This window comes from Muntiacus reevesi, chromosome 2, assembly GCF_963930625.1.
Source record: "Muntiacus reevesi chromosome 2, mMunRee1.1, whole genome shotgun sequence".
In the NCBI taxonomy this organism is placed as follows: domain Eukaryota; kingdom Metazoa; phylum Chordata; class Mammalia; order Artiodactyla; family Cervidae; genus Muntiacus; species Muntiacus reevesi.
The window spans coordinates 81147043-81163921 of NC_089250.1; the positions used below are offsets into that span (position 1 = coordinate 81147043).

At 37.6% G+C, this 16879-nt stretch overlaps 2 pseudogenes; both read right to left on the reverse strand.

Moving 5' to 3' along the window:
* Positions 1-8111: 8111 nt before the first annotated feature.
* Positions 8112-9505, reverse strand: LOC136157208 (zinc finger protein 630-like; annotated as a pseudogene).
* A 2540-nt stretch (positions 9506-12045) lies between these two features.
* On the reverse strand, positions 12046-13401 carry LOC136159719 (heterogeneous nuclear ribonucleoproteins C1/C2-like; annotated as a pseudogene).
* Between the last annotated feature and the right edge of the window lie 3478 nt (positions 13402-16879).

Sequence of the window (16879 nt, forward strand, 5' to 3'; positions counted from 1 at the left end):
AGACATTTAGGAACTAATTCTTCACCAAGTTCACTGTTGAGTTAATTAGAAAAAGCTTACATAAGATATTTACTATACTACCTGTTTTGTGTTACTTGTGGTGAGAGAAAGAAAAGCATTGTGAAACTTCCCAATTAATTTATTAATTCATGTATTAATGTTGTCAAGGAGGAAGAAATTTTCCTCTACCAGTCTAGGTTCTTCTGACTGGTCTAAGAATTAAACTGACATGAGAGTTTAACTCTTTCGTTCCAATTTGGAAATCACAAAGATATAGAAAAATTATAAGAGAATATTATGAAACAGTTATATGCCAAAGAATTGGAAAATCTAGAAGAAATGGGCAAATTTCTAGAAACACATAGCCTGCCAAGACTGAGTCAAGAAGAAACAGACAGTTTGAACAGACCAATCACTAGAAGTGAAATTGAATATGTAATTTAAAAACACCCTGGACAAAAAGTTCAGGACCAGGAGGCTTCACAGGGGAATTCTACCATACACCTATCTCAAACTATTTTAGAAAACTGAAGAGATTACCGTATGTAAAACTGACAGCTAGTGGAGCTCAATAACACAGGAGCTCGAACGGTACTCTGTGAAAACCTAGAGGCGTGGGAGGGGAGGAGAATGGGAGGAAAGGCTCAAGAGGGAGAGGACATGTGTATACTTGCACGACATCACTCATGTGGATGGTATGCTGCTGTATGACAGAAACCAATGCAACACTGGTAAACAACTGAAAATAAATTCTAAAAAATTTAAAAAAAAGAAACCCCAGGACCAATAAATAAATAAATAAATAAACTGAAGTGGACAGACATTTCCAAATTCATTCCATGAGGCTACCACTACCTTGATAGCAAAACCAGACAAAGACACTACAAAAAAATAAAATTATAGACCAGTATCTTTGATGAATACAAATGTAAAAAATCCTCTACAAAATATTAGCAAACCAAGTCCAACAATATATAAAAAGGATCATACAACATGACCAAGTTGGATTTATTCTAGGGTCACAAGAATAGTTCAGCCTTTGCAAATCAATCAATGTGATACACCACATTAACAAAAGATAATATTCTCTATGTCAAGTTTCTTTTCTGTATCTGTTAGTCTGTTTCAGTTTTGCATATGCATTATTTGTATTATTTTTTAGATTCCACATATAAATGATATCATATAGCTTTGTCTTTCTCTGTCTGACTTATTTCACTAAGCAAATGGTCTCTAGGCCCATCCACACTGTGGCAAATGGCAAAGTTTCATTCTTTTCTATGACTCTGTAACACACATCTTAATTCAATCTTCTGTTGGGCTCTTGGGTTGCTTCAATGTCTTGGCTATATATATATATATATATATATATATATATAATGCTGCTATAAACGCTGGGTGCATATAACTTTTTGAATTAGTGTTTTCATTTTTTTCTGGGTATACAGCCAGGTGTGGAATTGCTGGATAGTATGGTAGTTCTATTTTTAGGTTTTGAAGAAATTCCATACTGTTTTACATGATGGGTGCACCAATTTACAATCCTACTAAGGGGAGAGGGAAAAGGAGAGAGACAAATTAGGGTATGGGATTATCATATACAAGGTACTATGCATAAAACAGATAAGCAACAAGGATATACTGTATAGCACAAAGACTTGTAGCCAGTATCTCGTAATAACTGATACTGAATCCCTGTGCCGTACACCTGAAACTAACACAATGTTGTGAATCAATTATACTTAAATAAAAATAAAATAAATTAACATAGAACAGATAACAAAAGAAAATCAAACAGAAGTTTAATGAAATGTATACAGAGGCAAGACCCAGGAAAACAAAGTAACTTGCCAAAATGGCCCAAAACCCTCACTTTAAACACCATCTTCAGCAAAAGACAAAAGAGAATGTTGGTGGCAGTGATTTGGGATTTCAAAGGAGAGGAAGGCAATTTACCTGGAGATGGAAAAGCAAACGTTTGGTGAACATCTGTTTGCTGGGCTCTGCAGAGACTGTGGGACACAGAGTAGGCTGGGATCTCTAGGCTGCAGTTTCCCCCACCACACCTAGCCTTCGTTCTTTGCAGATTCTCTGGTGACAGCTCTACTCCAGGGACTGGCCCTATATCTAAATCCTTTATGTAAAAAGACAGACTTCCTGAGTCTTCTGTTTCTTAAAAATAACCAGCTTAAGTTAACCCTCATACCAAAGGACACATTTTGCAGTTGCAAATTTTGCTTCCTTACACTATATACATATATATATATAAGTACACACAAACATAAAATACATTGTAGGCATGAAAGTATCCTAGTTTCTGTGATTATATAAAATATATAAAACGCTGTTTCAACTCTCAGCAAGCTTAGAATCTGGTATGGATGCAAATTGGATTAACAAATAGCATTGATATTTGGGTCTTTAATGATATAGAATGCCCTGGTCTGTTCAGGGCATAGATAATGTGTAATCTTGGGAACATTCCTTTACAAAAGAGTTCTCCTAAGTATCTGAAGACCCACTCTGCCAGGAAAAACTTTTAAGCATCGACAAATTTGTGTTAATAGATATGTATGAAAATTTATGTCTACACAGATTGTCCAACTTTGCATGCCTCTGATATGCACAAATTTCAGTCACCACTATTTAGTTGAGTAACACCAGACAAACAACACAGGTCAGATTTTTAGTTATTATGATAACTCTAATTAAATAAAGTACAAACTTCACTGCTTGTTTTTCAGTTCACAAATCACTACAAAATAACAGACATACATCATGAACAATGATCAGTCACGTCATCTTCAAGGTCTGTCTGCCAGTGACTGGTTGCCATACATTCATCAAACAGACAGCAAAGCACGTAGTTGTGCTGCCTCCTTATCTCTCAGCAATAAGACATTTGCAAGAACAGTCAACTGCAACAAGGCCAACAAAGATGAAAGAGCAGTAAAGAAATGAAAAGTGAGTATATTAGATGTGAAATTCAAATTCAATATAAATGGAGTTTGAGAAGAAATACCTGACTGTGGGAATGTTGCTACTTGCTGCCACTGGAGACATTTGAGATTTGCAGCCAGAGGAACTTAGTGAAGGGGAACTTGGTGCTAAATATGAGCTTTACTATTTTTAAACTTCCATATCCACAAGAGTCAGACATGACTGAGCAACTAAGCATACACACACTTATATTTTTGGGTTTCCCAGGTGGCACTAGCAGTAAAGAATCTGTTTGCCAATACAGCAGATTCAAGAGATTTGGGTTTGACCCCTGGGTTGGAAAGATCCCCTTGAGGAAGAAAATGGCAACCCACTTTAGTATTCTTGCCTGAAAAATTCCATGGACAAGAGGAGTCTGATGGGCTACAGTCCATGGGGCCACAAAAAGTTGGACACAACTGAATTGACTGAGCACACACACACACATACGTTTATAGTTTCCAGCTTGACAATTTGCCCTACACATTTTTTTTTTTTAGTATTTATTTATTTGGCTGTCCAGAATCTTTAGTTCTGACAGGCAAACTCTTAGTTGCAGCATGTGGGATCTAGTTCCCTGACCAGGGATTGAAACTGGGCCCCCTGCATTGGGAATGTGGAGTCTTAACCACTGGATCACCAGCACATTCCCTGCTCTACAAATTTTAGACTAGCCAGCCTTCACAATCACATGAACCAATTCCTTAAAATGAATAAGTATATGCATGTACAAATACATATGGTTGTGTGCATGTGTATTATATGTATACATATATGCAAACAGCTTCCCAGGCGGCAGAGTGGTAAAGAATCTGCCAATGCAGGGGACACAAGAAATATGGGTTCGATCCTTGGTTAGGGAAGTTCCCCTGGAGAAGGAAAAGGCAACCCATTCCAGTATTCTTGCCTGGAAAATTCCATGGACAGAGGAGCCTGGCAGTCTACAGCCCATGAGGTTGCAAAGAGTCGGACATGACTGAGCACACAGGTGCACACACACACAGACACTATAGTTTCTGTTTCTTTGGAAAATTCTGACTGATACAGGTTTAAGGATATGTATTTTTTTTATCTTGGTTTTTCTTTCCATTCCATCTCCTCTCTCTCTCCCGACAGCCACCAAAAGCCAAAAGGGATGGTGAATAGAGTCTCTTCTAGAAGCTTAGCAGGAGTGCAGCCCTGACAACACCTTGACTTTAGACTTCTAGCGTCCAGAACTGCAAGACAATAAATTTCTGTTCTTCTAGGCTAATTTGTAGTAACTTGTTACAGTAGCCACAGGAAATTAATATACTAACTTTTTGCAAAAAACTCTACAGAAAATCAACAGTTTGTGTTGAGAATATATCTGGCCAGTGATAGGTCTCACCTACAAAATTCAGCTTCTGAATTTCAAATGTGGAGTGGTTGTCTCAATCTCTGATATAGTTAACAATCCATATGATATGAAATCAGTCAATAACAGTTAAGGTAAGAATTATAATGGACCGAGGATGAATGCTTGGGGATAAACTTTGCTAAAAGACAACAGGAAGAATACCAAGAAGCAGACAAAAGATTGTCAGCTTAAATCCACTGAGTCATGCTTTGGCTCTCTTCCCTCTGTGCCTACTAAAGAACAATCAGAAAAGAAAAAGAGAGGCAGCAATCGTTTCAGGCTTGTTAAGTGAGGTTTTCAGCCACCTCACTTTCATGAAGCAGAGAAATTTTTTTCAGACTTCAAGCCAGGAAGTCTTTATATTCCATGAAGAATTATTTTTGTTTATTCTTAAACTCAAAGAAAAGAGTTTTCCTTTCGTATAAACTATCAGAGATAAAGCCACATATAATTATTATTATAAAAATGATACTTACATGTATAATATACATATAAACAAAGAAATTATGATTATCTCCATATAACTAAAGGCTGACTTTTCCTTGTTTTAGATCTGTTAACTCTCTATATATATTCCTTAAAATTTTTTATCATTTTAATCTTTAATTATTGTTGCAGTGGAAGACAATGTGAGAAATGAATAAACAGACAACTCACCAGGAACAAACTTATTCTTTTTCTGTCCCTTTCGGGAAAATACAGAAAAGGCTGAATGCACAGCTATGAGAGAAGAAAATAGGAGTGGGTCAAGTGAGATATTTGTGAATCTCTGAGACTTGGCTTCCTAAAACTTTCTGCCTACCAGCTGGTTGAAAGCCCCTCTGGGAAAAAGTTTCTCTGGCCCCTGAGGAGTCAGCAAGAACCACGTGCAGGAAGAATTAACATGTGCAACCCTGACAGGTAATTTATAGAGCTTGGCTGAGCAATTTAACCCTGGGTTTACTCCCTAATGATTTATTAATTTGACTTTTCTTTTCGAACCAATTTAGAACTAATTGAATAAATAATATACAGAAGACAAACCGTTATTTTTCATAATCAATGTTGTAGGAAAAATACTCAACATATTTGTTTACTTATATTCCTGAGTAGCCTATCCTTAGAGTCAGAGAAATCACCCTGCAGAAAGGGACTGGAGGTTCCTTGAGGAAAAGGTCTACTTAAAAACTTGTGTATTGTAAATTAATTCAGCCTCCAATTAAAGTAAATTAATTAAAAAAAACTTGTGGGACTACTCTGGTTTTCCATTTGCTAAGACTCTGCAGGGGACATGGGTTCAATCCCTGGTCAGGGAACTAGATCCCACATGCCACAACTAAGACCTAGCACAAATACAAAAATACATATTAAAAACTTGTTTCTAACTAAGTTGTAATAGAACCTGGTGGGTAACTTATCTGTTATAACATGCACAGACTTTTTCTACTTCTGGTTCTGCTACTAACAAACTGGATGTCTCTGGCCAGGTTACTTGTATACTCACAGTCAAGGTTTATCAGCTTTCAAATGAAGCAGGCACAGATGACTCTATTCTATGACTCCCCTTGTGACTCAGCTGGTAAAGATTCACCTGCAATGCGGTAGACTCGAGTTCGATCCCTGGGTTGGGAAGATCCCCTGGAGAAGGGAAAAGCTACCCACTCCAGTACTCTGGCCTAGAGAATTCCATGGACTGTATAGTCCACAGGGTCACAAAGAGTTGGACACAACTGATCGACTTTCACATACTTAAAGTCAGGGCAGAAAATGTAGGCATACATCTCAAAGCAAGAAAAACAAATCAATTCATAAAGGTGCAAAAGACTTGCAATGAGACATTTCACCAGAGAAGATATACAAGATATACATGGTTAGCCATGGCTGATCATCATTAGTCACTGGGGAAATTCAAATTAATATGAGATACCACTTCACACTCATTAGAATGACTATTATAAAAACAGACAATACTAAATGGTAGTCAGGATATAGAGAAATTGGATCTCCATAACATGAAAAAACCTAAAAATTAGACAAATCCAAATTAGACCAAAAAATTTTATCTAATAAAAGAAATTAGATGTAAAAGGTCATATATTTGTATGAAACATTCAGAAAAGTCATGTATTTACAGAGACAAAAAGCAAATCAGTGGTTGGCTGTGGGTGGAGACTGAGAGCATATTTACTCAAGAGAATATTTCTGGGTGATGGAAATGTCCCTAATTTGGATTACAGTGATATTTGCACAACTGAAAATTTACTGAAAACCACTGAGTGGTACACTTAGTGAGTGAATGTTATGGTATGCAAATTATACCTCCATAAAGCTGTTTAAAAAGCCAGAGGAGGGACTTGCCTGGCAGTCCAGTGGCTAAGACCACGAGCTCTCAATACACGGGGGCCTGGGTTTGATCCCTGGGGAATTAGATCCCACTGGCCACAATGAAGGGTTAGCATGACTCAACTAAAGTTCCTGCTTGCCAAAACTAAAAGAGAAAAAAAAAAAAGATCCCAGGTGCCACAACTAAGACCAGGTGCAGCCAAAAAAGGAAAAAGGCCAATGGAAGTTTCTTCTAGGAGCAATATTTTCCCTACAGATTAGTTTTTCAGGCTCTATAAGCTTACTGTTAGGTGGAGAGAGCAAACATTTCAGAGAGGATTCAAATATAAAGTGTGTACTAAATACTGTTATCAGTTAAGATGACACGTTATGGTAACGCAAAAAGACAAACCACTTAGAAGCATGTCTTTTTTTGATATCAGTTTCTTAGTAGGTGTCCTTCTTTGCAAGGGACAGGACAATGAAGATTTCACTCTCTCTCTCAACTAAGATGTAAATATAGTTACATATAAGAACACCAGGTAATTTATTAGCTGGTAATTTATTAGCTATTTATTTCTTTCACTAGAGCATTAAAAGCGGAAAATACAACATGGGACTTCCTTTTTCTCAACATTCTCATATACATATCACAATATTGGCTTATAAAATATTTTGTATTACATCTTATAATAAAACTGTGATTATGTACTATTTCTTTGTAATATACTTTTCCATGTTACTGCTGCTACTGCTAAGACACTTCAGTCGTATCTAACTGTGCGACCCCATCCCTGGGATTCTCCAGGCAAGAACACTGGAGTGGGTTGCCATTTCCTTCTCCAATGCATAAAAGTGAAAAGTGAAAGTGAAGTCGCTCAGTCATGTCTGACTCTTCAGGACCCCATGGACTGCAGCCTCCCAGGCTCCTCCGTCCATGGGATTTTCCAGGCAAGAGTACTGCAGTGGGGTGCCATTGCCTTCTCCGTTTCCACGTTAAGAGTCCTCTAAATGATTCTCTGATGTAAACTTTTTTGAATTCTTATCAAAGGCTAAAATATATTCAAACTGTCTACAAAGTTTTAATCATAGACTAACATTCTGATGTACAATTAGTTATACCTACTTATGTAAGTGGATTTTGAAGAATATATTGCATTATTCTGATTCTTTGATGATCAGTGTTTCATCTCATCCATTCTTTGTCATACAATGAGTTTGATTTATGAACTTGATTTTTACTTATTTACCTCCCAGGTGTGCTATCTGATGTACCATGGGGTTTGCCTTCTACCAAAAAAGATTTCTTACATAGATTATACTTACAGTTCTTCTTTCCTTTTGGAATTCCCTGGTATTTAGTAAGAAGCAAACTGTGGCAGAAAGATATGTCACATTTATCATATCCACAGGGCTTCTGCCTTGTGTGTGTTCCACAATGATAATTAAGACTTTATTTGTGACTGTAGGCTTTCCCACAGTCAGTACATTCAGAGGGCTTCTCTCCTGTGTGTGTTCTCTGATGCAATTTGAGATTTGAATTGAAGGTTCTCCCACACTCACTACATTCAAAGGATTTCTCCCCAGTGTGTGTTCTCTGATGCTCAACAAGAGAAGACGTGTGACTGAATATTTTCCCACATGCTATATATTCATAGGGCTTCTCTCCTGTGTGTTTTCTCTGATGTCCAACGAGGTGTGAGTTACCACTAAGGTTTTCCCACATTCAGTACATTCATAACATTTCTCTCCAGTGTGTGTTCTCTGATGTATAATCAGTTTTGACTTTCCACAGAAGGTTTTCCCACATTCAGAACACACAAAGGGTCTCTCTTGTGTATGATCTCTGAGGTTCAGTCAGTGTCTACTTGTCACTTAAAATTATCCCACATTCAGTACATTCATAAGGTTTCTCTCCTGTATGTGTTCTCTGGTGCACAGTAAGTTTTGACTTCACACAGAAAGCTTTCCCACACTTGGAACATTCACAGGGTTTTTCCCCTCTGTAATCCTCTGATGCACAGTAAATGCTGACTTCACACTGGAAGTTTTTTCACATTTGGAACATTCATAGGGATTCTTCCCTGTGTGCATCCTCTGATGTGTTGTGAAGTATATATGTTTTTTGTTGAAGAGTCTGAAACATTGATTACATTCATATAATTTCTCTCCTATGTGAGTTCTCTGAGTATGGGTGAGGTGAGTCTTGTTGTGTAAGGCATCCTACACTCAGTGAACTCATAACGATTCTCCACTGTGTCACTTTTCTTATATTTAAAATTTGAAATCTTAAATGCTTCTTCACATTCATTACATTCACTGGGTTTTTGTCCTGTATAAGCTCTCTGATGTTCAGTGGGCTGTGCTGTCTGGATTATGGCATTCATATTTTGAGGTACTCATGGGGTGTGTCCTTTGATTGATTTATGCAATGTACAATAATGGTTGATGAGTAACTGAATGAATCACACCCAAAGGGCTTCTCTCCTATATGTGTTCTCTGATTTAAATTTTTTGACACTCTGCAGGATTGCTCAGGTTCACTGTTTCCAAAGGGCTTTTGTCTATGAGTTTTCTCATATATGATGACTGACTTTTGGATGAAAGTTCTTTCATATTCATTACTTTTCCAGCATGGGATTTCTTTTGGCTATCAGAGCCTGCCTTGTAAAAATCTTTCAGAGATTCATTAAATCCAGAGTCTGGCTCCAAAGTTTGAAGCTGAGCAAGGTATCCATAATGACTGATATCCTTCCCATTTTTATCATATTCATTAAGTTCAGCAGACAGTTCTCTAAGCTTAGTACTGAAAAGTGACTTCCCACATACATTACCTTCATCAATCATTTCTTAAACAGTTTCTATTGCTGATCATTAATTCTGAAATATATTTCAAATTTTCTCATATGAATCACATTTATAGTGTCCTTTTCTTGAACCTACAGGATTTATATCCATAGTAAGTGCTTTTTCACATGAAGTATTTCTCTCTTTAATCAGTATTTTGCTTTTGGTGAATATAAGCTGCCTGGATTGTTGGTCATGAATGTTCTGGCCTCTCCAGACTTTTTCTAGAACAGAGGAAGATTAACCACATCTGATGAATCTTGTATTGGTTTTGAATTGGCTCTCCAATTGTATTTAAATGTAGTTAACTTTTGGCTTCAGGCCTGGTTGTCCAGGAAGAAAATGTATATTCCTCTTAATTAGTTGTGTTCTATTTAATTATTGACTAGTCTATCTCTCTATGTCAAAGACCCTTTTGTAGTCTTAAAAAGGGGGAGAAAACAGGCAGTTTGATACATGTCTTTGGTTTCTCCAAATGTGATCTTTAATGCTAGGTAAGAAATAAGTAGACCAGGTGGTGATCCTTGCATCAAGATCAAATATTTAAGAGCTTCGCTTTGAATGCTGATACAGTCATTTTGGTCTATCAGAGTTGTTTAATACTAAACCTATGCTAATAATGAATTGCTAGTTTTTCCCAAATCAATCTTCTAAACTTGCCTCATTTTACAAAGAAGTCTTACTCTTGCAATAGTCATACTTCTTAACTCAATTTTACATCCTGGTTAACACATCTCTGATTTTTATTAATTTTAGGATGGCAGAAAAAGGTTTCTTTCTCAAGAAAAAGGTTTCTTTCTTCTATCAATCAGTTAATCACTGAATATATTGTTCTGTTACACATGAACATTAGGAAGGGAAAAATTGAGGCACTTATCTAACAGGATTATAAACAAGTGAGAGAAAGAAACTCACAAGTCAATATATGTAATTGTTAGTAGAGCTCCTAGGAGCAAATGGAAGACAAGAAGGGAGAGAACAACAATAACATCTAATATGAATTAATGCTTAATTGATTTAATTCTTACAACCTTTGAGACTGGTTATATTTCATCCCCATTTTACAAAGGGGACACTAAGGCATATAAAGATTAAGAACTCGTCTAAAGTCATATAGCCAGAGTAGTAAAGAACAGTTTCTTGAAAGCAATTAAAACTTACAATTAAAGATTTAACAAAACTACAATGAAGTCGTACTTACATTGGTCAGAATAGCCATCATTAAAATGTCTACAAATAACCAATGCTGGAGAGGGTATGCAGAAAAGGAAACCCTCCTACACTGTTGGTGGGAATGTAAACTGGGGCAGCCACTATGGAAAACAGTAAGGAGGTCCCTCAAAAAACTAAAAAATAGAGTTGCGTTATGATCCAGCAAACCCATTCCTGGGCATGTCACCAGACAAAACTATAGTTCAAAGAGATACAAGCACCCTTATATTTATACCAGCACTATTCACAAAGTCAAGACCAGGAGACAACCCAGTTGTCCATCAACATATGAATGGATAAAGAAGATGTATAGAAATGTATACAGCCATAAAAATGAATGAAATAATACCATCTGCAGCAACATGAATGGACCTAGAGATTATCATACTAAATGAAGTAAGTCAGACAGAGAAAGAAAAATACCATATGATATTACTTATAGGTGGAATCTAAAATATGACACAAATTAACTTATCTACAAAAAAGGAACAGACTCATAGATATAGAGAACAGACTTGTGGTTGCCACGGTAGAGAGGAGGTAGGGGAGGGATGGATAGGGAGTTGGGGATTATCAGATGGATACTATTATGTATAGAATGGAAAAATAAGAAGTATATATCACAGGGAACTATAATCAAAATCCTGTGATAAACTACAATGGAAAAGAATATGGCAAAGGGTGTATGTATATTATGATAATGAATCACCATGCTATACAGCAGAAATTAACACAACATTGTCAATCAACTATACTTCAATAACATTTTCCCCCCTGGTTTAATAAAGACTTGTTTATTTTGAGAAAAAAGGCCTCAAATATCAGGCTGTTCACAAAAATAACACACAGTATCAACTTTAGAAGACAAATCTTAAGACAATTACACTAGTTATTTTTCTGGAAGATGCATTTAACATGCCAACTCTTATTCACAAAAATACATTGTTACATTTGTGTTGAAAAGCCCCACATAGCACTCTTATGTGGGGTATAACACACATACCTGTAACTCAAAGCTGCTCTCAGGGACTACTCAACTAATGAGAAGTTAGGGAAGCAATTACTGTGTGAATGGAAAGAACTGTACTCCCTGTATAACAAGATATTATTTTGGAGACAGTTGATAAAAACCATACATCCTTTTTATTGTTAGGTCACAATGAGGTACCAAAATTAAAAGCAAAAATTACAGGGTAAGACTTAACATAACTACTAGGAGGGTCAAAGGAAGTGAAAATGGGACTAGGCACAGGGCAGTATGAATTAAGGAACACGGGAAGGACAAGGATGGGGAGAACAATGAGCATGTGCTAAAGATACTAGGGGAGAGGATCTGGTGAAAATTTTTATCGTAGACAAGCACCTAAGTAAAGAAATAATGGGACAAGATTTCTAAAACCTGCTATGTGCTTAAGAGTCATCCTCGCCATTGGCGCTCTGTCATCCTCGCCTTCCTCAGCCTGATCAACTCCAGCTGGTCATCCCCCCGATCTTCATTATCATCATCATCCAGTAGGTTCCCCTCCTCAGCAGAGTCTGACCCCTCTGCATCCCCCTCAGACTCCATCTTCACATTATTCTCATCTTTCTTAAGGGAGTTGTTGCACTGCTCCTCTTCTGACTTATCATTCTTCATCTCTATTTCTTGGTTGCTCTGTTCCTTTTCAATTTTTTCCAGGCTTTCCAATAAAGAATTCACTTTTTGTTTTATCTGGGTTAACACCTTCTTAATAGTCTGAAGGTCATCTCCTTTCAACTTTCCAGACTTATTTTTTTTCCATTTATTTTTATTAGTTGGAGGTTAATTGCTTTACAATATTGTAGTGGTTTTTGCCATACATTGACATGAATCAGCCATGGATTTACATGTGTTCCCCATCCCGATCCCCTCTCCCACCTCCCTCTCCATCCCATCCCTCTGGGTCTTCCCAGTGCACCAGCCCTGAGCACTTGTCTCATGCATCCAACCTGGGCTGGTGATCTGTTTCACCTCAACTTTCCAGACTTAGAAAAAGATCCCTGCAGTCTGCTCTTAGAATTGAAGCCACTTTTGCCCCTTCATGAGGTGTTTCCTGATACACACTGGCATTTTGAGGGCACAACAGCCCAAGCAATAGGAGGAGGAGGAGGAACACATGCTGGGTAACTGTACATTCTGTCTAATAATCCCGTTCAAAGTCATGGTCCAAGTCAAAGGATGAGCCTGATATCTCTGCTGTAGATCATTTCACACCTGCTTTTCCTCAGTTCACTTTTGGCTCTGCAGCCAGATTAGTATCTAAAAACCTGGCCAGCAATCATTCTGCCATTCTCTCCTGCTACAGCATCCTGGGCATTTCTCTCATTAATGTACTGAATGAAGGCAAAGCCCTTATGAACAGAGCAACCCACAATTTTGCTGTATTTTGAGAAGATTGCCTCCATGTCAGATTTCTGGACCACAAAGGTATTGAGATTCCCAATGAACACATGAGAGTTCATGGAGTGAGGATCCATCTTTTTGGTAACATTGCTGGCCATTGTCTTTGATGATACGGTGCCTCACAAAGCTGAAAATTGTAGCTGAATATCAAAAAAATCTCCCAGGAGGGGGAAGGGAGAAGAGGTTAGATTCTGAATCTCCTACCCCTGGGTTCTACGTGGAGAAGTTGATTGCTGCTCGAGGTCAGCAATGCGGTGGCAATTGCTCAATCTTCACAAAAAAATCCAATAACTTTTTTTTTAATTAACGATTTAAGGTTTCTTACAAGGCAAAATAAATTTTAATAAAAGATCTATATATGTTTCAGGATATTTAAGAATATGGATCTAGATGAAATTAAACCTAAGTTTAGGACAAATAGAGAAAAGTAAAATTTGATCAGGAAACACAGGGCCATAATGATAGTCCTTATAAAAAAGAAAATTAAAAATTTGGAGAGTATAATACATATAAACTTATCTTCTTAGGCTAGTATCAACATATATTTTACAATTTTGGTAACCAAATACAATAAGAATCCAGCTATGTGATATCGGTTCTAGTTAAAATTCATGACAACTGAGCACACTAAGGGGAACTTAGGCATAACAATAACAGATAACTGATACTGAGATAAAATTTACAAGAAAGAATGATAGAGATGGCAGTTTAAGATGACTCCATGTATGTTAACAGGAGAAAAAGGAGAACCTTGTGCATGTTACTTAGTCTCTTTGAACTTCAGTTTGCTAATCCAGTAAAACAGTAACCCTATTTATACCCTGTTATATCAGGGGGTAATTGTGGGAAGTAGATGAATTAATATATACAACCTGCTTAGAATGGTGCCCAGTACACCGTAGGCTATAATGCAAGTATTGATTATGGTGATTATGAGATTGCCACCAACCTCGAAGTCATAAACATAAAGAAAGCTTAAGCCCTGAATATGGGTTAATAATCACTTAAAAACATCTAAGAAGAGCGGAAGGTAAAAAACAGAGCTTTTACAGACATCTCAAATTGAACAAATGGCTACATAAATTAAAATTTATTGATTCCATTAACTGGTGCTGGTTGGTAAAGTAGACAGACAACAGAAGGATAAATATTTAGGAAAGGTGAGAGTGTGATCAAATTAGTTCTACTTGCCAAAGGCAAATTTCAGTGTATTTTAGAAAGGATTTTGAGTGCTATCAGATAAACTGCAGGGACTTCCCTGGTGGTCCAGTGGTGAAGAATCCTCCTGCCAATGCAGGGGAAAATGGGTTCTATCTCTGACCCAGGAGCTGCCTCGAGGCAGCTAAACCTTTGCCTACAACTACTGAAACCTGTATGATCTGAAGCTCGTGCTCCACAACTAGAGAAAGGCCCAGTACAGCAACAAAGATCCAGTGCAGCCAAAGATAAAAATAAAGTTAAAAATAATAAATAAATAAAGACAAAAATAAATCACAAAGGTATGGAAGGTAATTATCAATTTGGGCAAAAAAAAAATGGTAATGAAATCTTTAACAGCAGGGATAAAAGAGAAAGTGAATTGTGAGTCAGGATACAGAAAAAATATGAGGCATTCTACCACAAAAGGAAAGAAGGAATGAGCAGAGAAACTTGAGGGCACACAAGAATCACAGATGTTTATAATAATTTCTAAAGAAGATATCTAAAAATGATGATGGTTAAAGGACTATGTGAAAATAAGAGGAAATTTGGCAACTGAAAGTGCTACAAAAAGAGAGGAATTATGAAGAAATAAATATTCAAGAAGCAGTAACCAAGAATTAGATTTGGGTAATGTCAGAGCACAAAGTTCCTCTATAAACACTAAGCATAGAAGGAGCACTTCCTGTGAGGAGGGTGACATTTCAAGGTGTTAATTTAAGTATTTGAGGAATGGTGGTTGGACGATCCTCAAACTTTGAAAAGGTATGAAGTCTCTAAAAAGAGATTTCCAAAAAGGTTTCAAAGACCTTATACTGGGTTGACTAATGTCTACTCCAAATTCAGGTCCACCCAGGACCTTAGAATGTGACCTTATTTGAAATGAGGGTCTTTGCAGATGTAATGAATTAGGATGAGGTCATAATGGATTAGGGTGGGCCCTAAACTCAATAGGACTGCTGTCGCTACAAGAAGATGATGCACAGAAAAGGTCACGTGGCAATGGAAGCAGGGACTGGAGTAATGCATTTCTATATCAAGGAGGGAGGAGGGCTGCGCAACCACCAAAATTTAGGAAGAAGCAGAAAGGACTCCCTCTTGGAGTCTTTGGAGGGAGTGTGGTCCTGCTGACACTTTGATTCTTCACTTGTAGCTTCTAGGACTATGAGAGAATAAATTTTCTGTTGTTTTAAGTCTCCCAGATTGTGTTGCTTTGTTACAGAAGCCAAAGAAACTGTAAGCACCAAGCAACTCGTTGTCCACTTGAGATCCAATTTCCACTAGCTTCCACTCCTTTGGTACCCAATAACTCACCTGGAAAGCTTTGACTTGAGAACTCTACCTCTGTTATCCGTGGCTCTTCTCCCAGCTCAACTGGGAGATGACATCAGGTTTGGTTACGAGACACCCTGTCGACGGGAAGTGACACAGGGCTCATATCCAGACACTTTTGCCTCATGGCACCTAAAGACTGTCATGCATGATGACAGTGCTTATATCAACCTCAGCAGAGTAGGACTTCTCACCAGGGGCAAAGACACTGACATCCTTTCTAGAGCCTAAAAGGAATTAAGTAATTCTGAGGGCTTCCCTGGTGGCTCAGCAGGTAAAAAATCCACCTGCAATACAGGAGACATAGAAGACACTGATTTCATCCTTAGGTGGGAAGATTCCCCTGGAGGAGAAAAATGGCAACCCATTCCAGTATTCTTGCCTGAAAAAATCCCATAGACAGAAGAGCCTGGTGGGCTACAGTCCAAAGAGTGGCAAAGAGTCAGATACATCTAAGTTACTAAGCACACAGGACTGGTGGTCCAGTGATTAAGAATCCTCCTGCCAATGCAGGGGACGCAGGTTTGATTACTGGTCTGGGAAGATCCTACATGCTGTGTAACAGCTAAGCCTGTGCGCCACAATTGCTAAGCCCCTGCTCTAGAGCCTGCAAGTCGCAACTACTGAGCCCATGTGCTGCAACTTTGCCTAGAACTTGTGGTCTGAAACAAGAAAGGCCATCATAGTGAGAAGCAACGAAGAGTAGCCCCTGCTCACTGCAACTAGAGAAAGCCAGTGCCGCCATAAATAAATGTTTTATGAAAAGAATTTTTGAACCCAAGACTTTAACACTAAAAACAATTAAACTCTTCAGAGGTTTGATATTTCATCAACTGAAAGTGGAAATCAGGTTCCAGAAGTAACATGGGAAGCTCGGCTTACTCACTGAGACCAGGTTGCTATTGTTCTCCAGCATCACATCCCTATACAAGATTTCTGAGTTGAGTCAGCCACTGCCACTCTGCCTGGATGAAGTTGGTTGACACATCCTTGAATGATACTAGTCCCTGTAACAGTACATTTTATTTTATCTGAATTATTCCCAATTGGAGAATGTAAAAAATATGTATAAGAAATGGATTTTATTGCATGCACTGGTATAAGTTATAAAAATTTTGATTTGATGCATACAGTATATGATGTTTTCATTTTTATGGGAGAAATACATATTAGAAATAGCTTGTCAACAAGCTTAGAGATTAATTACT